Raw genomic sequence first — 23,403 nt, 5'->3', positions numbered from 1 at the left:
GAACGTGACAAGATCAGGCTCCCTAACTTACCATAAAAGGCCACTCACTTGCAGTTGGTAGAGTTTACACTTCTGTACCTTTGAATTTGCCTATGATTTCTTATTGGGGCTGGATTTAGTTTTGTAAAGCGGTTTTCTTTCTCCCCTAGAATTTACAGGATAAAGCACATGCTCCTTACATCGACTTGTCTAGTTCCCTCTCTACACAGAAAAGCAAATTTTAGAAAAAAAGAAGCATTCTCAAGTTGCTCCGCACAGGAAGTATACTAAAAACTCCCTGTTCAGCAGAAAATTAAAAGGGTATTACATTCTATGGGGGAAGAAAAAAAAAAAAAAAAATTGTGGTCCAAAATGAGATGTTCTACATGTAGAACTAGTTCTGAGGTGTTGTAAGAAGCTTCTGTTTGAACAGCTATTCCAGTTTGCTTATCTACAGAAGTCCTATAGGCAACCTCACAAAATTTCAAACAAGATACAAGAGAAATACTGTTCATGCTTGCCACTGTGAGCAACAGTGGTTAAAATACAGATCTCAGAGCCAAGACTCTAGACAGGTTTCTTTTTAGACCTTCAGAAAGGACAAGGAAACCCCCCAAACTTCCCCAAACCAGCCACTGTTGAGGCCCATAACAAGGCTAGGCTACTAATAACTCCCTCTAACCTCCCCATGCCTGTCAGCTGTTTTTTGCATCCACATACCCTCTTTATTCCTTCTTTTAGTCCTTCAGCAGAATCAACACAAGTGAACCCTGTGCCTGCACCTCAGCCTCTCCCATTCATTTTAAATTGTCCATATCAATTTAAACTGCTAATTTAAAAGCTAATGTGCCTGCTGCCATCCTCTTCTGCCAGCTCTGAGATGGGAACAGTAATGAGAAGAAGGAAGATGTTAACATCCTAAACCACTGCAGGAGGCCAGAGTCCCCAGTCCCATTTGGTAGGACAATGAAGAACAGGCTTTGATACTGTTTAGTAAACTGGATTATTGGTAAAAAAATCTCAAAAACGATTCTTTTCCCCTACACTCAGCCATTCTGTCTTGGACAGAATATCCCTAAAAAACAAAAACTAATTTAGCACATTATGGGTCCATGACAAAAAGAAAAGAGCTGAGAAGCAGCATGCCAAAGCCAAGTGCCACTAAAAAGCAAGAGCTCTTCATTCCTTCTAAGCTACATAGTCCATAAACTGTGAGGGAGAGTTTCCAGCCCTTCTTTCTGATTGTCACCCTTCTCCTTCACAAGGCTATTTCTGCATATTTGGTTATTTTTTCACTCAGTGTTGGCTGCTAACAATTTGAAATAAAAGAAACAATTAAAAAGAAGCAAGAAGTGCCTGTGCAGAACCTACTGATCACTTAGTTCACTAATTCTGTGCCCATTTCTGTTTGGTCTTTCTAAAGACCTCCAGACAAGATATTTTCTCATTGTCTGAGGGACTGCATTATTTTCTGTGCACATCTGCTATTTATGTGAAAAGAGGGACAAACACTGTTCCTTATTTACCTCTTCTCTCTCCTGCTTAAAAAAGCTAGTCAGCTAAGGAAGGGGTAACCCATAAAACCAAGAGAACAAGGGACACAAACTAGAAACAATGAATATAAAGCAGTAACTAATATGAATGGTTTTGCTAATAACATGTTTCTGAAAAAGTGCTTAGTCCCAAATGCATCACTGTTATGCTGACAAACAGATTCATGGACGCTTCACCAACTAGCATCCTGATCATGAACCTAGAAGCAGAAACCAGACCTAAATTCCTTTGAAATAAATATAATAACCAAATTTGCTGAGGAATATGCTCCAGGGAATTTTGCATTTAGGTCAGCAAGAAAGACAAAAGATACAAAAAAGGCATTTCCCATTTCACAGTTCTTCTATCACCAGCGCAGCTTAAAGACATGGGTATATCTACACTAAATACTGCAGAGGGTTTATTATAACAAAAGCAGTATATTGTTTGCATCTCACTGATTGCCAAGCAAGGGATGTACAGAGCTCTCTATACCAGGCTGCAGATATCTGGAATTAAGATGGAAACCAGAAATGAAAGTCTTAGCAAGGGAAAACAAATGCCTTTCCTGGAAGCTGAGCGCTGGCAGGAGAGGACCTTGGTAGTGCATTCAGACTGTGCACAGTAACTTGGAGCACATAAGTGGCTGCAGTGATTTACAGACCAGCACAGCAGTGGGTGCAGATTTCAGTTATGCTGATAGAGGCAGAATAGCTCCTGGAAATGAGATGCCAGCCAGCACACAGCAAAAGGTAGATGAAGGCCCCTAAAGTGCTTCAGATTGGAAATTACATCTTCCTCTGCTGCATAAATAATTGTTTGGCTTCCATTAGGAAGCCTCTCAATTTCTATCACAGTTTTGTTGATGTACAAACAATGTCCCTTTTTTATAACATGGACATTTTCTCTCTCCCCTAATGGTCTTGTTTTACACCCTTGGCATCAAGAATCAGCTGGTTATATAGATAAGGAAAGACAGTTAACAATAATAAAATGGAGTAGAAGACATGGCTACAAAAGAAAAAAATTATTTGAAAATTAGCTCCTTCCCCTGCAAAGTGTGTAGCTGAAGAACTCAAAGCACAGATTTTCAGATAAACAGATTTTAGTTCCTAAAGCTCCTTGAAATTAAGACAGGTAAAATTTGTGTGGACAGTCTGCAAGCTGTGAGGCAAAGGCTGTGAAGAAAGTAAGTCAAAAGGTTGGAGCACGCTCATTCAACTGACAGGTAATTTTTAATGCCACCTATTTAAAAGTACTTTGCTATGCAATACGTTGGTGTCTTGCAAGATTAGTTGCCCTTGAAGATTTGAGGACAAATGACCCATTTAAGGAGGCAACACTGTGATTGTGTTGGAGCAAGAGCATTTTTACAAATGACTACTGTGTTTGAACCCCCAATCTGAGACCTTGTTGGAAAGGATATTTTTTAGACGGTGTGACTGAAATGTAACACTTGACAGCTTCTGTAGTGGTGTCAGGCTTCTAAGGCTGGACTCAGAGGAGGAAGGTGCGCTGCCACCTGAGATGGCACGAAGATGGGAAGAGAGGGAGCGCCGGGCTCTGTAAGAGTTCCTGCCTTCAGTGGATTTATGTCTTTTTGCTCTCAGCACTGTTGCACAGAGCTGGCCACCACCATATGGGCTTCTGCCACATAACACATACACAAGGGAACTGACAGTGCATCTTTGCACTTACTATGAAGTCCACTTGCATTAAAAGGTGTCCATACATTGCTGGATTTTCATCTCAAGCTTTGCCCTCTGCTTCCATGCCACAGCTCCTGGCTATCATGGTTAATCCAAAGACGCCACAAATTTACTACAAAGGGGCTAATTTTCCTTTGTAGGTACTCATATAAAAAGCTGAGTACTGCCAAACTTGTTCTGTTATCAATGAAACCTGAACTTACTGGCTAATTAATTTATTCCTGCCCATGTCAATGGGATTAGACCTTCTGCCCAAGTGCAGGAACGGATTTTTAAAATACCAAAAGCAATTCTTGACATACTTTTCCATAGCTCAAAACTTTAGCAAAACACAGGTGCTAGAGAAGAATCATTTGCTGATAAGAAGTCAAACTTTATTCAAACTTCTGAAACAGAGAGACTACAAATGCTGCTTTTATAGGAACAGTTTTTTAACAGAGGCCAAGTAAAAAAATAAATGACAACTAACCATCAGCATTATGTGTTCACACAGCACAGCCAGAATGAAACAGATAGAAAGAAATTAAAAATAAATTTCAGTACTATAAATTAAAAGATGCCACAGAAGGTATGCAAATTGCATGCCACAAGGTCTTGTTTTTTGTTTACAAAGAATGTGTTTTTGGTTTGATGGAGAGGCATCATTACGGAGGGAATTTGAGGCATTTTAAATAGCAGAAGCACTCATTAAGTATTCATTTTTAACAGGAAGACTGGAAAAAAATTAAAATTAATGAGGAAGATGAAGTGGGGGGGGGGAGAACTTTGAAGATGACAGCTTCTTGCTAAAAAAAGACACACTTGATATTAATCACAAGCAGTTCACATACATGCATTACTCCTAACTCCACTGTCACAATGTCCAGCGCAAGTTCACAGCTGCTTCATGGCCACTTCATGTTAGGATACTTGGCAAAGCAGACAAAACACAGTGTTGCCCTCAGAAAAAACAAACTGTGAAAACAAAGATGTGGAGTAAATCGCTAGGGAAAGGGCATGGCAGAGCCAGTTTTAAACCCAGGTATTTAATTATATCTGCAATAGCAACTATGGGAGATCCTCAGGAAGAGGTAGAGCTACAGTCTATATCAAAAGCTCAAACTGACTACAGCAATTTCTGAGTAGAAAAGCACAAGTATCCTTGTTGTACCACTATCATGGATTTTCTGTAAACTAATGAAATTTTTCTGGGCCAATTTGTAGCTGGCACATTCAAACACTATAAGACCTTTTACATCTCTTAAAAAATTTTCCTGGTTTAAGACCTCATGATCTGCAGAGAGATCTTCTCAAACATCCTTTCCTCTCCCTGAACCTTAAAAGAAGGAAGAAACCAAGTCATCTTTCTTTAAACACACACAGACGCTAGACTGCTTAACTGATGTACAACACACAACATTTAGAAAATTCAGTCTAAATTCAGCTGTCAATTTGTTCTTCAATATCCTCACACAGTAAAATAAAGTTTTGATTACTCCTGTAAAAATATTTGTTTGTTTCTTTTAAATGCTCATGTTCTTGAAGAAAGGTGTGGGTGGCAAGGGGGTCCGGTTCAGGCTTGCTATAAAAAGCGGTCATTACAAGCACAGATGTGGGCCAGCCTTTGTTCTCTCTGGATCTCTTAGTTTAGAATAAGAACTTGGATCTGGAAAAGATTTATCCAAGCTGAACTGACCCTGGCAGTGGTAGAGTGGAGGGCATCCTGAACAAGTGTAAGGTGCCTGGGACAAAGACGAGCATAAAGCATAAAGCAGAAGTTACTGCAGTGGAACAGGAGTAACAGGAATTGGATGAAGATGTTTGGTGGAATGAACACTTGACTTTGGTCTTATTTTACACAGAATCTCCCAGAAGATTACTTCATGCTAAATACTTTTCTCACTAGAATTATGTTTTACAGTGTGATGCTTTTCTTTATTGACCATTCCCACTGTCCCCTGTGAGTCCTTCTCCTGACCCAGCAGAACCGCATGCAGAAGATGTGCCCAGCACACCTGACATAAGCATGATGCTATTGAGGAACACCTTTCTGAAATTATGTCCAGATCTGTACCAAAGTCCACCAAGACTATAGGCAAGACTTCCTCAGAATTTTAGTGAGCTGTGGCAAGCCAGCACAAGCCTAAGCTCATTCAGAGGAGAACTAAGAAATTTCCATGCTGGGCAGAGATGTCTCAGCTAGCTCCAAACAAGCTGTCTAATGAGCCCAAGCTGAGTGCTGCCCTGATACGACTCTCATGTTTCTGTCCCCACATGGGCACATGCAGAGCTAACTCAGGTGTCTCTGCATGATCCTGTATTGCATCATGCAGACATACCCCAGCTGCTTTGTTGCTTTATTGCAGCAACAGAATGGGCAGTCCACAACTATAGGATTATTTCTTATTAATATTTGCCCCTTTAAGGTTTGGCATCTTCGACAACCCTGAATGAAAACGGGCTGAAAATACTGCATGAAAATTATCCTTTAGGACTCAATTGACCCAAATACACAGTTCTCTTGCTCTCAATTCCCCAGTATGGTGCAGGGAGATAACTGCTCTGTTTTCTTTCTCTCTTGCTTTTTTTTTTTTTTTTTTTTTTTTTTTTTTTTTAACTTTCTTTCATAATGCTGCATTGCAGGACCAAATTTTTTTATTATCATGCAGTATCTTATTTTGATTATCCTTTTCTCAGATTAAATGATTCTGGAAGTCTGAGGAAAATCAGGAAAGATCTGTCTCCTGTTTCAAAGGGGGTAGGTAATGCCTTTCCATAATAGGTTAGCTTAAAAGCATCCATACAGCCAGAAAAGTAGCTGCACTTCAGGGGACTGCCAACATGACTATATTCAGACAGTGGCATGACAACACGTAACTAAAAAAAGCCGCAGCCACAGAAGTCCCCACCGTTGATGCAGTGACAGCATGAAAACACAATTTTCACTGGTTCAGCTTGCCTGGCGCAGGGTGAGATGAACGAACAAGGCTCTGTTCCCAACAGCAGTGCTGAGCTGGTATTGCGTAAGCATTTTCACTGTGCGGCTGGCACAGCTTTAAAAGAACCTCCTCTTGCTCCCTGTTGAGCATTCGTAGACAATTCTGCGCAGCCAAATGACACAAACAAGGTTTAAACACTCCTATCATCTTTGCAGAGTAAGTACAGCCATGACAGAAGGAGTAATACTTTTGCTTTGGTTCCTAAACAACTAAACTTCAGGTGTAAAAGCTTTACCTCCAGGTACCTCTTCCAAATAAGTGAGTTTCTGAAACAAGCAAATGGAAAATATTTTTTCTTACTTGCAAGCTTGGACACATTTGAGCTACAAAGCTTGGAGAAAAAAAAACAAACAAAAAACAAGAAACAAGAAACAAACAGGAAAACCTAAAATACCATTGGTTTTTACAGACACATTTAGAAACAGAATCATACTGCAAAATTGGCTCTTCCAGCTCCTCAGAAAACCTGCACAAGCATCTAACAACCACAAGAACTCTCAAGGTCATAGGCAAGCTCTTTTTGGAGAGAAGCTGCCTTCTGACTATAGTGATAAACTCTGCAGAGTAGAGCCTTGTATTACAGATGAAATGACTGGAAGATCCCTAAATCAAATAGCAAACTATGAGCATTGTACATAAATAAGAGCTTTATTGAGTCCTGCCTCTGAAATTCATACACAACAGGAGAGTTGAAATGGGAAAGCTGGTCAATGCTCTGCTTTGATGAATTGCTGTACATCAGCACCAAGCCTACTCTTCTTATTTTGGCAAACTATGTTTAGTCCAGCTTTCAAGACCCCAAAACAACTGAGTGATAGGAAAGCATGGTTAAAACCCCACGTCAGTACAGAAAAGGAGGAAAAGGCAGCACGGGTTATAGTTTGCTTCCACCAAGCTACTCTTGCTAGCTCCATGCTGCAAGAGCTTTATCAGATTAATAGAAGAGCATGTGAAGAAGAGTTCTCAACACTGTGGATACTGCCCATGTATCCACACAATTCTGGCTGAAACTCCTGAAGTCCTCATCTCAGAACCATGACATGTAAAAAGACAGAAGGTACAAAAGAAGCAGAAGCTTTGAGATGTCCCAAATTTCAGGGCTGCTATCTCCTAGCACACCTCTCCTCCAGCTCAAGCTCAGGACTCCTCTGAAACAGAGAGCACTGTCATACAGTAACATAAAGTGTGGCTGTAGACAGCAGGAAGCTCTGCAGATCATAAAACTATGAGCTGTTTCTGGCATCTGCTTTGTCTTGTTTTCCTATGAAAAGACACATCGGGCCAGACTGTGAGTTATGCAACCTGCAGTTATTCCGCTGTCGAGTGGCTTTGACAGAAAACATCTACAGAGATTTCCCAAGGTGCTTAACGCTGCAGAAACAGAGCCCTGGGATACAACAGAATGGAAGAAGGGACTGGTCACAGGTTAGCAAGTGAGGAGGGAAAGCCACAAACTAAAGAAAATTCACTACAGAAAAATGAATGCTGATGAAACCTTGAAAGAGAATAGTTTTCCACACCACCGGGTGTCTTAGCTGAGATGGGATTGCCATATGAAGCCCAAACAGGAAAAAAAGGCTTCTGGTAGTCCAATTAGCACTCACCGCATTTCTGACACTGTTGTGACATGAAGAACTACTTGGAAAGTCTGATCTGTTATTTGCACAAAAAAAAAAAAAAAAAAAAAAAAAAAAAAAAAAAAAAAAAAGGTAAGGCCAGCAGAAAAGGTTGAAACAATCTGTCAGTTAAGTATATCATTTGTTCAACTTGTAGCAAAAGGTGAATGAAAAGGAAAATAATGGAAATGAGCTTCAGATATGTTATGAAACTAGAAGCAGAGCACAAGGTGAGACAGGGAGCAGACTCTTCCGTTTCTTATGGATATATGAATACTGTAACAAAGCCATTTTTACTTGCCCAGAATCTTGCTCTCCAAAATCAAGGCGAAAAGTAGTCTCAGCCTACTTCAAAGGTGAAACCTTCATGGTCTCCCCCCCACCAGCAGCTCCAGGTTTTCTAAAGTAACAGTTTATAATGTTGCAGCCCAGGACTCCTAATATGAAACCAGAAAACTGGCCCCATTTTCCACTCATGCTAATTCGTCATTATAAGGAATAATATAGAACTGAAATACACTAAGCTTGCAGATATTTAAAACAAGTTTGATTGCAGAGCTGGGGAAATGCAAAAGCAGGTGAAGAGAAAGACACACAGAACCAAAGGTTCAGAGGCTGAACTGTTCCAGGAAGTAGAAAGTCCAGCCTTTGTCTGTGATTAAGTGGTTGATTTTGCAAAGTTGGGCAGGTATCAAGACCTGGTTAATTGAGGGCAACAGAGAGTTACAGTACCAAGTGAGAACAGAGCAGTCGAGGGGAGAAAAACAGCTGCCACAAAGTCTGTTTTCTCTTGGGTTTCCTACTTAACTTTTAGGCTAGATATACTTTTCAGCTAACCTATTCTGTGGAGCTAGTTCCCTGAAAGTGCTGGGAATCCACTAAGACTGCAGCCTAATACCTTGAGGAGCTGATGGGTCTGTACTTGTGCAGCGTCCTTTTAGATTCTGTACTTAACAAGGCCCGAAAGAAGCCAGCCCTGCTGAAAGCATTGTATGCACATATTTACACATACCTCATAGCAGATGGTCAGCACACATCCCAAAGCAAGTGCCAGACTTACCAGGGAGTGTGCAACAGGAAGGAGGGATGAAAGGCAAATTACTACACAAATAGGGAAAAACATGCCACCTTAGGTGTGAATGGCTGAAGGACAGCAGCGCCTCTGATACAATACTGTGGCCTTTGCTGCCTCCAAAGCTGGCTTTCATGAAGCTGCCACACATCCTCCATGGGAACTGAAGCCATACAGGTACCATCAGATATAATACACTGTGTATGTTTTATGCTGCAGTATACTTTAGGAATCCATTTATAGTCCATGCTACATGCAGACTGTTTTTTCAAAGGCAAAATTTCTAAAGTATACGTACACGTTTACAAACAACTGATTACAACTTACTCCACTTCTACTCCAGTTCTCTCATCCATGTATTTTTGTGACTGCGCTGTACCAGCAGACCCATCGGGTGAGTTCAAGTCTATGGGAGGAGATTAATTTACAAAGCGATGCAGCCCATGGCCTTTGGTGCTTTGGGCAAGACGTCAAGATCCCACAGGAACCTCTGTGTTCCTTCTCACATCACTGTGGCATGCACTGAGAGGGAGGTGCCCAGGAGCAAAGAACATTTAGCATAATGACTCAGATGGGTGGCCAGCAGTTTAAACCAGCCACTTGATGTTACTATAATGAGGATTCAGTTTAACAGTTGTTCTGCATGCATGGAAATCCCTCCCATCCTCAGGAAAACACTAAAATCAAATCGTCTGTTTGAGAGGAAGGAGGCTATGGCTTGGAAAATGTATAAAATGGGTGGAGTGAAAATGCCCGTGGGTGAGTAAAAATTATTTATCACAGCAAGAGGATCAGGGAGCCTCTGAGCTCTATCTCAGCGATGACACAGCATAAAAAGAACTTCTGCAGAAATTAGCTGCAGTTCTGCTGAATCCAACAGGAGCAGAATCCTCTTATGATAACTCTGAGATTAGACTAGCATGCTCTATGTGCATTCTGAGCCACGGAAGTCTTGATTGAAAATTAATGGAAATTATTTCCATGATGAATAGCAGAATTACGTCATATGCCACTTGTTCACCGGGCAATAAATACCTGTCATGTGTTGTCTACTAAATCCATTAAAACATTCCCACCAAATACATTCTGATGCATCCAGGAGCAATTCTCATCTTTCAAGTATTTCATTAGCTTCCTGAGTCTCATAATGAAAACTAATTCATTGAAACATATTCTCAGGAACATGCCTGGCCTATAAAATCCTGAAAAACTTTCACAATTTTTATAAGGATTAAGTATAGGCTTTAAGCTTAGATTATCTAAACACCTGTATATGTATTAAATCTATCAAGACATAACCTTTTTGCTATGCCCTGAATTCTTTAATTCTGCTTGGTTGTCCCAAATCTCCGATTACAATGTGTGCTGCAGGTCTAGGCATTTGTACTCCTGACTATAAAAATAATGTCTGAAATGCTGATATACCTTGGCTGAGACATTGTAGCTTTGAAAAACCATACCTGCATATGCAAATAAAGGACCAGTTGATTCTGACTGGCTATTTACAGCACCTTATTTAAATCAGGCTGTGTTAAATTCTGCCCTCCTGAAGGTCAGAGAGTGGGTATCAGATTATTAGACAATGATGGCAGGATTATGGCATCTTATTTCAGGTTAAGGATGCACACAACCCCTAGCTTTCTCTTAGTTTAAAAAGCTTTTGAAAAAAAGATGAATGAAAGCTTCTAAGGCACATATGACTGTTAGTATCTCACAGCTAAAGGCCTGAAGATACAAAATGTCATGGTTTAGCACAATTTCGTTTTTAGTTAGGAAGGAATGTTGACTGTTACCCTGTCAAGACCTTAGAAATTGTTTTAGAAAGGACAAGGACCTATTGGAAGCCAGTTTGGGATACTGGCATTGGTTTTGACCACTGAGAATGTTAAATAGGACTTTGGGAAGTACACATGTAACCCCTGATTTTGTTCAAGTCAGCCCTTTTCCACCTGGCCAGCTGAACAGGTAACATCGAGTCGAGCCTACTGCTTCTTCCCCCCCCTTTTTGTGCGGGGAGCTGGCCCAAGGCCTAGCCAGACTCTGTCGGCTCCTGGCAGGGGAGGAGAAGTTTCAGCTTAATACTAACTACTTTAAAAACCTCCCCGCAGCCCCGGAGCAGGGAGGGATCTCTGCCAGCCCCTGATAAGAGCTGTGGGCCCGGCTGGGCCGAGGCCGCCCCCATTGTCACTGAGGGGTGCGCAGAGCTCTCCTCTCCCCTCCTCCGGTGATTCCAGAGGAGAGGAAAAGAGTGGAGGGAGGAAACCGGGCTGATGATCTGAGATGCACGAGAGAGAGAGAGAAGAGTGAGAGAAATGATAAAGATTATTGTAAGGAGGGATTGAGGAAATGGATATTTTTAACTGGACTTCTCTGGGGTAAACTATGGAGAAATGGACTGTTTCTTGTAACTTCTCAATGTTGTTCAGGGAAATGCTGGTTCTAATCAAAGTTGGGGATTGATATAATTGAGATTTAAGTGGGAATCTTAAAGCCCCTCACTCCTAGGATAAAAGGATGTCTCGGCCTTTGAGACGAAGACGATTTTAGAGAGAAAGTGATTTGAGGCCCTCGGCTCCTAAGGTAAAAGGAAGTCTCTATTTCTTTTAAGACAGAGACAATTTTAGAGATAGAAGAAGAGAATCCTTATTTTGTACTAGAGGAAGCAAGCTTAAACAGTACGCCAAATACACTGAGAGGCCCGTAAGTAGCCAAGGAAAAGGCTGTTAATGGGTGGAACACCACCTGCAAAAAACTCCAGGCAATTGCAGATTTGTGACATTGGGAGCCACAAGACTGTTTCTGTCTTGTGGCGGATGTCTCCATAAGATTCTAGAGAGACTCCTCTCCCAAAGTGATAAAAGGTTATGTTTAAATAGTGAAACTGACTGAAAAGCAGAGATTGTGTTTCTCTGTGTTGTTTGTAAGAAAGTTAACAGTTTGTTAAAGGAAGGGAAGAGTGTTCTAAAGTTTCATTTTGGTTTTTTCCCCCCAACTTTTCTTTTCCATTCTTTTTAGTGTGTTAATAAAACTATTTTTTTTTTTTTTTATTTTTAAGCTTAAGACTGCTTTGCTTCTGATCTTCTTCCACAAAAAGAAAATAAGCACTAAGACCATTACACTAAATTTGGCTAACAAAATTTAGTGAAAGTGAAACCACTATACAGAATTACCAGAGGGGGTTATAGCTTTAAAGAAGGATGTCTGTGGGGTAATCTAAGGAGTGGTACATAGAGAACTCAGAATCAAAACAGGAGAAGAAATTTATATCTGCAGTAGAGGCAAATAGTTATAGCAAGGAAGAAATTAGGAATTGTACGAATGGTATTGCTGTTCAAAAAAAGTGGAAAAATAAGGGGAGAGGAACCAAGCATTTCTAATGATCTGCACCTGGAAAATAAGTGGAAGATAAATAGAAACTGTAATGAAAGGGACAGCTGGAGGGATGATAGACGAAGGAGGTCAAGCCTCTGTGAGAACCAGCAATTTGAGAGAGTGAGAAATGAAAGAGTCAGAAATAGCTAAGACCTCTCAGAAGTGCAGGGAAGGTACGTCAATATGTTAATTATTTCATCTATCATCTGCTAGTTGTTCCTCAAACTATACCTACAGAACTTGTTTATATCTAGAACTTGATTTGTATCTAACACTTAAATCACAGAAATTCTGTTGTCATGTCCTTTAATCCAGTCCAGTGCACTTGTGACCTTACTTCCAGTGTTACCTCTCAAGGCTCCAGGCAGGCTCTAAGATAGTATTCCTCCATTGCCTGCTAATGTGGTTGCTCTCTTGTTGGTACTCAAACCAAAATGAAATGTGATCATTACCATGAGTTCCTTCAGGCTGCTTAAGCCTCAGCATCCCCTCAGAAAAGCAGCCTTTGATCCAGTCCTAAACCCACTTCCTGCTATGTTTATTTTCAGCTGTTGAGACTCCCACTCTTTGTATGCTGGCCTGTTGATTCTCAGTTTTACACATCAGTTTTGATTTTGCTGACCCTCTACATACTAAATTTTTGTGGCATGACTTCTAACTTCACTGATCAGTTGTTTCTACCATAAGGCTGCAACATACAGTACCGTCTCCACAGTTCCCAAGTACTTCTTTCAGCTCCTATAGATTTTTTTTAAATTGCTCAAAATCTTTATTTGATAATTGACACAAGTTTATTTATTATGGAAAACAACAGCCATGATAGCTGGTCAGTCTCTCTCCTCACATCTGCACTGGGGTTCAGGGTAGATATTAGGGATGAATTAAACCACTAGGAGTGTAATGCAGCACTGAAACAGGCTGTCCAGGGAAGCTGATGAATCTCAGTCCCTTAAGGTTTTCAGAACCAAGATAGACAAAGATATAGCTCACCCATGGCAACAGCAGTCCTTGTTTGAGTGGAAGGATGCACTATGCAAGCCCTCAGAGGTCCCTTCCAATCCTTGTTTCTATGATTCTGCACATTTGTCCAATATTTCATTCCTGCACACTAACAATCTGTCTGCCTTAGATTTCTTCATCCTTAATATCTCCTCTCTTCCTGAGGCAGTATGTCATCAGCCCCAGACTTGACATTTGAGAGTCTGAACCCTGGCTCAGTCTGTACTGAGATGCGTCTGCAGCCAAACAAATGCAGAGAAACACTAAATCATTGGTGCCTGCCAAAAAACCAGGTCAGTTAGCAGGATGGCGAAATGAAATACACACCCCCTCAGTGCACCAGCAGCAAGTGGATGCTGCCCAGCATGAAGCAGATCCCAAATCCTTGGGCACTGGTAACTGGTGCTTTTCCCTAAAAGATCTCACCAATATCAGCCTTGCACAGCCATGCAGGAAGGCAAGGACACCATTTCTCTTCAGAAATGAAGGCTTTTATATTAACAGATCTCTGAGGGGTTTTTGTTTTGCTGTGTTTTGTTTTAGTTTAGTTTAGTTTTGTTTTGTTTACTGTTATAGGCAGTATTTAGATCTGTTTCTACCAGTTGCTGGATTTCCATGTCAGTCCCTGTGAAACAGAGCTTTTTATTCTGATAGTCTACTGAGCAGGGCCCAGGTACCTTGTCTTGTTATACTGGGGATATTCTGGTACTACAGAGCAACCAAATCTCCAGTTTGACTGCACTGCTGCCCAGAAGGGGGTTGGTACTCTGATGTATCTCACCAAGACTACTTCCTAGTCCAAGTTCCTCTGTGGCTTCTAAACTCACAGCTTACGCTCCTAGAGGAAAAGGAAGTGAAAACACGACCCCAAATGACTGTGAGAACAGCTGGGTGCCACACTGCTCTGTGTCCAATGACCACTTGTTCTTAAGTAAATGTTTTTATTTTCTGGATTTGATAAATCAGGGATTGATTTAAGAGGTTGAAATGAGGATAAAATGAACCCATAATACCTAGAGGATAATATGTACTCTCTTACTGCATGTGTCTTTCCTTTGGAAGTGCTGCAGTGGATGGTGAGGGACAACAGGAGGTTAGCAAAGGACAGAAGGGATTTAGGAAAGAAATTCGGGGGCAGCTGAGGGAGCAGAAGTGAAGAGAGGAAATTGATCAAAGAAAAGAGATAAGAACATTAGACTGAGGGGATTTATTTCAGGGTATTAGGAAGGAAATATACGAAGGAAAAAGAACTAAAGAGTTCTCAAAACAAGAACTTTATGTTAAAGTATTTTACAGATGGAGGAAATTTCCCTCTATTGACAGAAAGTTCTTTCTGCTGGACTATCTACACACACAGATCTAGATTTTTGACCACAGAGCAACAGTAAATTCCAGTCTATTACAAGGATCCATGGTGACAGATATCTGACAGCGTAACCAGACTTCTAGAATACTTCAGGAATTCCTATAAAACCACTATATGTTTGTATCATGACTGTTGAAATCTGTTTCAGGTACAATGAAGAAAACTAGTAACAAAATCCCCATGGCCTGATACATTTGTTATAATGTTTTTTGCATATTCTGGTGACTCCATTTTAGATCTTCTAGCCTTGGTTACTGCTGATACATAGAGCTGTACAGAAGGGTACAAAAAGCTATTAGGAACTGGAGGAATATGCTAAAATGCACAGCCCAGTTCCTTATTAACGGACTTGAGATGAAACACAGTTTATACATAGTGCTATTATTTATTTCCTGCAGCTATGCCTGCATTTGAAACATACAGATGATAAAGAATGTTCATCTCTTGGACCAACAGGAAACCCAAAGGTAGGAAAAAACTACAGAGCTGCACTCTGTTGTGTTACACCTTGCACCAGTGACATCTCCTCACAAGTTTCCTACTCAATGTACAGAAGAGGAGGAACTTGGGAAAGCTGCAGTATAAGAATGTTTGTGTCTGTGGTATATATGCCAGGAACAGGAACAAGTGATCCTGTTTTGTAGGCCAGATCCTTCTTCTTGAGTGTTGACAGGTATTCACCCCTGCCTTACCAAAATGTTCTAAAACCAGACTTTGAATGTGTTCGTTTTCGCACAATCTGGAGCACCAGTTCCAAATTTCCAAAGAAGGTAATGATTTTGGTTCCTGATTGAGTTTTCACCAAGAAATCTTGAAAAAGCCAGCCTGGACCTTGGAATTTCTTGCCACTTTTAAAAGTCCCTGTTTCCACCAGGGACAATGTATGATGTCCTGAAAGAGATGTTATCGAGCAATTGCTGCATGCTGAGAGACTGCAAGAGATGCACAAGTTCAAGATTAAACTCAATCATACCTTCCCTATGGTTTGTTGAGAATTAAGGTAAAATCTCCATTATCCCTCACACAACACAAAGCCTTTGCTGCTGCCTCCCCATGCAGCTGAGCACAATATGTTCCATTACACCACAGGAGTCAAGAATACCAGGTGTTCTGACAAAGCAGCGATTTCTGCTCCCACATTAGAAAAAAATCAACCATGCTATGACTGCAATTTTTGACACTGTGTGGTAGCTTGGCTTGGGCTCTCTCAGTATTGGCACACCTGGAAAATTCTCTTGGAGTTGGACATGAAACACCATTTTGAACTAAAACTCGTAAGTCTCTTCTGTGTGGTGCTCATCCACAGCAGGGGAAGGCAAGCAATGGTTTATTGCTACAGGAGTTCTCTTCATGAACAGACCAGTGTGTTAAATCCATGCTAGCTGTGGATACAGCATCTCAGGGTGCCAGAAGGCAAGGCAGCAAGTTCAAAAATAGCACCTGGTAAAAGAGGAAATGCTCAAATACCTAAAAACTCTGCACTACTGAGATCAACACACTCAAACAGCAGCAGAGCAAACCCACAGCACAGTGCACCAAGCTCCATCTGACAGCTCTGGAACTAACAGTTAATTGCACTGGGATTGAGCCTTCCCAGATTTTTCCTAAATTTGTGCCAACTATTTAATAGCACAAACTGCAGGGAATAGACTGAGGCCTGGTTTATACTTAACAAATGATCAGCAAAATGTTCATGTTGGATAGAAGCACACAAAACAAACAGGAAGAGCCCGTATCCCCTAAATGACAGTGCAATGCCAGTCCTTGGCTCTCAGTTGTACCAGTTAAATATGCATTAAGTGACCTTTTTTTTTTTTTTTTTTTTTTTTTTTGAGCTGGGAAACTCATACACTAAGCAGTGCTAAGAAATGCTTCTTGCAGAAAGGTAGTGCTGGTGTACAAGGCACTATCCAGTTGTTTCAGCAAAAATTTATGATAATCTTTCAACAAAGTCTTTACTCAAATAGTTTGCCTGCTACATACAGGAATGGACTACACCCCTTGATTGGCATGGATCAGTCTACTGATATTTATCGTGTTTATTCTACATGATGGATGCAGGGTTAAATACCTGAATCAGCTGTAGTCTCAGTCAATCTACTCAAGGATTTATGTCCCATTACTGCTAGAGCTGTTCTGATGCCATACTGGTTCTCTTTCCAAGAGGGAAGAAAAAAATAATTAAAAGCCTTCCAGACAAGATTCTGGAATGTGAAATACAAACCAATGTAAAATGGAGTTAGAAGTCTTTTCACCTGGGGTTCCCCTTACCTTACAGGGTAACTCCTACTGCTCGTCCTTCCCAAAAAAAAATGAGCCTTGAGCCTGACAACAGCTGAGGATCCCAGTGCTTTCTACTACTCTCACATGTGGTGTAGTGACACATCTTTCTAGCTGGGATTGCTGGGTCTGCCCCAAAGCTGTGGACTCTTGGAGCCTGTCTCAAGGCTTCCAACATCTTGGCATGATAGTGTTGAGCTCAGAGGCAGTGGGAGTCCCTGAACAGGCAGGACTTTCAGGGTGTCTGCTGGGGCAAAAGCAAAGAGGACTCCTCAACAGCCTGTCACAAATACAGGAAGAGTTCAAAAGATACCTAGATTTTGATGTAACAGGAGTTCATTGAGATGAAGTAATTTCAGAGAAAATGCTTCAGCCAATCTACACTTTTGATAAAACTAAGCTTTGCAAATGGAAGAGGGGAATTCCCAGAAGCTTCAGCAGGGATAGCAACACAAAGTTAAACTATGGTCAGTCTCAAGTGCAAGGACAGTGCAATTACAGTGGAAATAGTCAAAGCTGGGATTTTACCGGCTAATTACTGACAGTAGCTTCACAGGTGGATGAGGACTGGATGCTGTGCACATTTAGGTGTCTCAACTCCAGGAGCAGTTACTTCCCATCTAGGTGTTATGGTTATGATCAAGTGAAAACCCCTTGAGTTCAGCTAACTCTGGTCTAGGCTCATGAGACATTTATTGCTGTATGGCCAAGCCAGCACACGAGGGTGGCAGACTGTCTATGTGTCTGCACACATGAGGCCGTGGGTAGAACATGTTGGGTCCAATAGAGGTTTGAGCCAGACTGCTGTAATACAAATCAAAAGTAGGGTGAAAGAAAAAAGGCCAATTATTTTAATAGTTTGCCCAAATGCCTCAATTGATCATACTAACTTTAGAAAGCAAAAGGCACTATGCACACTTGACACGTTTGTTCCTCTGACAGGTACATCATGTGCTCGTGATTCCCATTTGACTTCCTACTTTAAGAATACCTCAAACTGTGTTCCTTGTATGTGTGGTGGAAAGTGGAGGTGGAGAGTCATTCTCTGAAGGAAAACACAATTACCCAACTTCTTTAACTGCTCAAACAGATGACAAGTGAACAGGCTTTCAATGCTCCCCACCAGCTCTAGTTTAAAACAAAACACTCTGCATTATACATTCAGTAACAGATCCCTAATCCCAAACTCCCTCTAGCAGGAGGGAGCCAGGGAAAAAGGAAAAAAAAGCCCCTTTTATTTTGCCTGTATTTTTCATATTGCAAGGTGCATTTTTATCTCATTGAACTCAGAAGAGAGACTTGCAGACAGGATGCTGTGCTGTGCTAACTGGGTTGCTACTAGAATATGAACAAGGGTCACAGAGGCAGGGGCTAAGCGAGCGTTTGTGCACTCCTGGTGTTTGATGGGTGCCAATCATTCCTGAATTTTGTTCAGTGCCTATGCATGTCACACACACTTCTAATCTGCTCCCTTCCAGGGCTAAAAGTTGGAAAGCATGTGATAATGCTCCAGGTTAAAGATAAACCACAATGAGGATGAAAGTGTGTAAGTGTGAATATACTCATTTATGCATCGAAACCTGCATGTTCAACAGCAAGAGAAAATACGAACATGTACATGCTTTGAGGAGATTTAATTTCCTTTTTTTTTTTTTTTTGCCACAAATACAAAGTCCTCTGGGTTATTTTCTTCTCGCAGCAATAGGCCAGCCAATCAGAAGAATAAAAGATGAGTGTCACCAAATTAGCACTGTGCTCCTTAATCAGCAGGACCTGATTCTTTTTCTTGATACTTCTTTTTAATAAATGGAAATAATTTCCCTCCAATTTGCTATTTTTAATATAACCTCCTCCAAAATCTTGTATGCCAATATCCTAGAATCTTTTAAATGTATTTCACTGAGGATATCCCATGGCCTCATCTCTTTGTTCATTTGTACACAGTGGTAGAGGTACTCAGTGGGATTCAGCAACAGCTTAATGCCATTTCCACTGTAATCAATAGCAAAACTCTTAAATACTGCGGCTGGAAAACAATTAGGCCACTATTGAATACATTAGAAAAAATATTGATTTGGCAAAATTGAAGTTTGGTGTTAGTGAGTTTGGCTTTGTTTGTGTCAGGGAAACTGCACTTGTGATAAAAGCTGAACTTGAACCAACTTCAGTCCCCTTCTGCCTCAGATTTAGCTTCTCCCTGATGCTGTTCTGATATTCTAGTAATGATTTCTGTAGACCAGCCTGCAGTCAGCAGCTGAGGACAGCTAGGTCACCCAATATCCCAGTCTGTTCTTTTAAAAGCCTGCAAATAAGGTATTCCAAGTAGAAGCTGCTGTTCTTAAGTATTACCTTCTTTAAATTCACTTGGGGGAGCCTAAATTTCTGCTTCTATAGACACCTTGCACAAGTGCATCTCTTTATGCCCCAGACAGAGATATGGGACTACTCACAGATTTCAAGTGTGTGATTGAAATTCCCAGCTCCATGGATTTTCAGGCCAGAGAGGATGTTGCATTGATCTAATCAGAGCTAATGCATAGCACGGATCAGGAAACCAACTACTTCCTGCTTCCAGTCCAGCATCTGAAGCTGAACTAGGATCTCGGTTTTTAGAAAAACACACTGCAGCGCAAGATGAAGTTTAATTGTCTTTCAGGAGAAAAACTCACTGGAGTGAGTGGCTTTGGGTGGCTTGCTCCAATTAGTAACTTCATCCAGTGGTCAAACAGGCCTAGTATTTCTACATGCAATCTACCTACAGCTTACAACTATTAGTTTCCAATCAGCTTTTTATACCCAAGACTGTAATATCCTCTGTTATCGCATGTCTATCCTCCTTATCAGCATTTACAGACCATGTTTAAGCTATGTCTTAGACATCTCTTTAATAAACAAAGTCCCCTGAGTCTTAGAAAACATGACCTCTGTTTTCTTACCCAGATACTTTCTAAATTGTGCCCAATTTCTAAACCTTTTTCCTTGAAGAACAGGCATCTTAACCAGACATGCTGCATTTCAGCAGTTTTTGCAACAAACAATGATAGCTATTACATAACTTTCTGTAGCAAAAGAGGGAAAAACAGAAAAAAGGACTAAGTCACAGAATGGAAGGGAATGAAGAATGAATGGCTTAAAAGGAGACAAAAGAAGAACTGAAAGAAAATGGAGAAGGAACGAAGGACTCTAAAGTAGGATGAGGTAGCAGACAGATAAACATTACACTGAACTAGAAGCTCAGGAAGATGGAAGATATGATGAACAGACCATGCAAAGCAGTAGTTATTTACAAGTACGATTCTGTAAGTTATCCTGTCAGTTCCAAGAAGAACCGACACTCAAGTCAAAACCTTCTGTGGTTAAGAACACAGAGAATTGTGTGCAGAATTTTCTGGAAGCAGAGCTCATCAGCCTGCAATCCTCAATGGATGGTCTCCCCAAAACCCAGCGCCTGTGATACAACTGAGCTCCACAGCAGTGGGACTGCTTTTCTTCCCATCCCCTGCCTCCCCTGACCTGGAAATACCTCCCTTGCTTCAAGGCCAGCACTGGGAGGACTCAGAAGAAACAAAAGGCACACTGACACAAAGCACACATATGGAGCTCTGGGCTCCAGTCATCAGGCCTGGGACATCTGTGGCTTTCTGTGAGGATGCCTGCATGTTCAAGCAATTAGACCAAGGCCAGCTGTCCCCTTCTCATTCTTCACCCTTTACGCTCCCATTGCTTCTACTACCACTGTCTGTCCAATGATTTGTCTGATGGATCACCAAAGAGTAGGTTTTTTGTCATTGTTTGTTCTTTGAAAGGCAGGAGTGGAAGAGAACTGGTGAGGCAGTAAAAAGGAGAAAGGACTCTTCTGAATATATCCCATGAGACACCTCAGCTTCCAGATGAGCTTTTACCATATCAGAGGAAAGATTTTCTTTAACCTTTATATTCTGAAATCATAAACTCCAAACACTTCCACTGGTACTGAAAATGCAGCCACCAGTAGTGAACCTGGCTGCTCAGGAAACTTTACTGCTTTATAAACAACTCTGGTATTCTGGGCCTAATTTCCCTGTCAGTGAGCCAGATGTAATTCAGGGAAATTAATGAACCATATTTCAATCTCAAGACGCTGCCTGTAGCACACTGCTTCCTGAAATCTTTCCTGCCAATCTGTGCTAGAGCAAGCTAGAAGTACTGTGGGATACAGGTCTCCACATCAGCAGGGTTTCTGCAGCACCACTGAAGAAACTCAGTGAAGCTTTTACCAGTTAAGGACAGAACCAACCCTTTTCCCTCAGCTGTGAAATTACATATGTAGCTTTGCCCCAAAGCCAGGATCCCAGACAGGCCCAAGCTGGAGCTGGAAAAGGAACACTGCTCCCCAGGCTGCGTTTAGCAAGTCAGGGCATGACAAAGCAAAAGGCTGCGTGTGCACTGAGCAGCCCCGTCCCTCGACAGGGCAGCGAGCGCTTGGATGATACATTTACTGCAGCCTGTGCTGCATCGTGCCTGCCCGTGTATCATCTCCATAGCAGCAGTTCTGCTAATTGAGACCAGCTGCTTCAATTCCAAATTCTTCTCTCCAGAAATATCGATACTACAACATTATGATTAGAAAGCACTTTACCAAATGCTTCTCAATTCTACACAGCTCAGATGAGGAGCAGCTGCAGAGAGAAAGGACAGTTCCCTGAACATACAGAATAAAACACTGCAAAAACACTGGAGAAATGAAGGCTACAAGAAGCAAGTCAAAACAGAATAATGATGACAATGAAAGCAGCCTGCTGTATATGCTTCTGCCTGTCACTCTAGATGCTGAAAGGACCGTAAGCAGACTTTTTCCTTATGCTCTAGGATAAATGGCCATAGCACTGCACAGTTACAGCTTCATGTGGCAGGAGTGCATATTTGTCAGATCCAGCTTTTCTGTCCAAGGAGGGATTAAAGCAAAATCCATCAGTCTGGGCCTGACTTGGAAGAGTAGCTGGGGTCTTGAATCGTTTGGCTTTGGGGACTGCTCTGCATGGCCCACTGGCAAAGAAAGTCGCTGAAACGGATAGGCTGGTGGGAAGACTTGCAAAGTAGGAATGCCACCACACCACAAAGACTTGGCCTCAATGTTGGCTATCTCCCTGTGCCTGCTGGATGCTTCACAATGGTCACACTGGGATTGCCAAAAGCTGCAAGCGCTTTTCCCCTCCAGCCAGACTGGATTAAACTGGCTAACAGTATTCTAAATTCACTTAGAAGTCTTAGGCCCTGTCTGTGACTACCAGGCACAGGGCACTCCTGAAGAGACATCTGGTTACTGCATTTCTGTAAGAACTGGGCAAACCACTTCAATCCCATCTGTTATTCCAACCTCCTGAGCACAGAGAACAGAATCCTTGAAAGAGAAAATCTCACAAAGAAGGGTCTGACAATGAGAACCACGATGCAATGTGTAATCTCCTCCTGAGAAAGATGCTGTACAATCTTATAGAAAATGTGGCACACTCCAGCATGTGGCTGGGTAAACAAGGGCCTAACACACCGTTTCACTACTCAGATTTCATACTACAACCAAAGTAATGAAACACAGCTAAAGCAGAGAGATTGCTTTGCTATGCTAAGTGATTTGCCTCCTACTCTGAAAATCAGTGAGGTAAATAAAGTGTTTTATATAAATACCACACAGTTGCTCTCACCAAACAAAATGCTCAAGTTTTTAAAAAATATTCCTATTATTTGCTCCAGAATACATTCAGTGCATAGCGTCCCATTCAGATTTTACCATTCACACACAGTTTTCTTAGCTATTTCACTTTCTAACTTTTGGTCTATATTAGAAGTCTTTTTGAATCCACAGTACTTCAGGAGAGGGAATACATCAATGAAATTCCAGAAAGGTAAAATCTGAACATGTTACAATTGGGTATAAACTTTCAGAATACTTGCCTGAAAAAAGTATAAACTTAGATTTTTTGTGTAACATTCACCGACTGCATATTAGTTTACACTCCATTTTCTTTCTGCTCTGAGTAAGGTTGGTATATATATTTGTGCTGGGAAACAGCTGACACAGAAGTACGTATAGGAAACAGGAGTGTAAAGATGAGCTTAAATAGAGAAGCTCTGTGTGCTTATATAGGGAAGTCACCTCAGTAAAGTGCTCAACACTGCATGCAAACCCGTTAGCGTAATTTGCAGGTGACAGCGTGACGGAATTCTGTTGATTGCAGTGCAGTTGTGTTCCTTCCCATCAAGCTGAATTTAGCCTCTCTAGTCACCAAATCACATGAATAAACTGCTATGCATACATTTATTTTATTTTTAGGTTTCCAAGATCAATCAATGACATTCATGTGAGGAGAATCACAAGGCTAGGTAAAAAACAAACTAAGCTCTTCTGAACACTAACAGTCATTGAGACCACCGGGACAAACACTTTGATGGTTTCCAGTAGCACAGCTCTGTGGATTGTAAACTGAATTACAACAGCTTTATGCAGCTGTGGACCTTGGCA

The 23,403-nt window shown here is 41.3% G+C and overlaps 1 protein-coding gene across 1 annotated transcript in view; it reads right to left on the bottom strand.

Annotated features, from left to right (window-relative positions):
- BRSK2 (BR serine/threonine kinase 2) overlaps positions 1–23,403 on the bottom strand; it is a 311,906-nt gene that overhangs the window by 133,387 nt on the left and 155,116 nt on the right. The window lies entirely within an intron of this gene.

This window comes from Hirundo rustica, chromosome 6 (genome assembly GCF_015227805.2).
Source record: "Hirundo rustica isolate bHirRus1 chromosome 6, bHirRus1.pri.v3, whole genome shotgun sequence".
NCBI lineage: Eukaryota > Metazoa > Chordata > Aves > Passeriformes > Hirundinidae > Hirundo > Hirundo rustica.
Note: the sequence above shows the minus strand (reverse complement) of the source record. Positions and strands in the feature narration are given on the sequence as shown.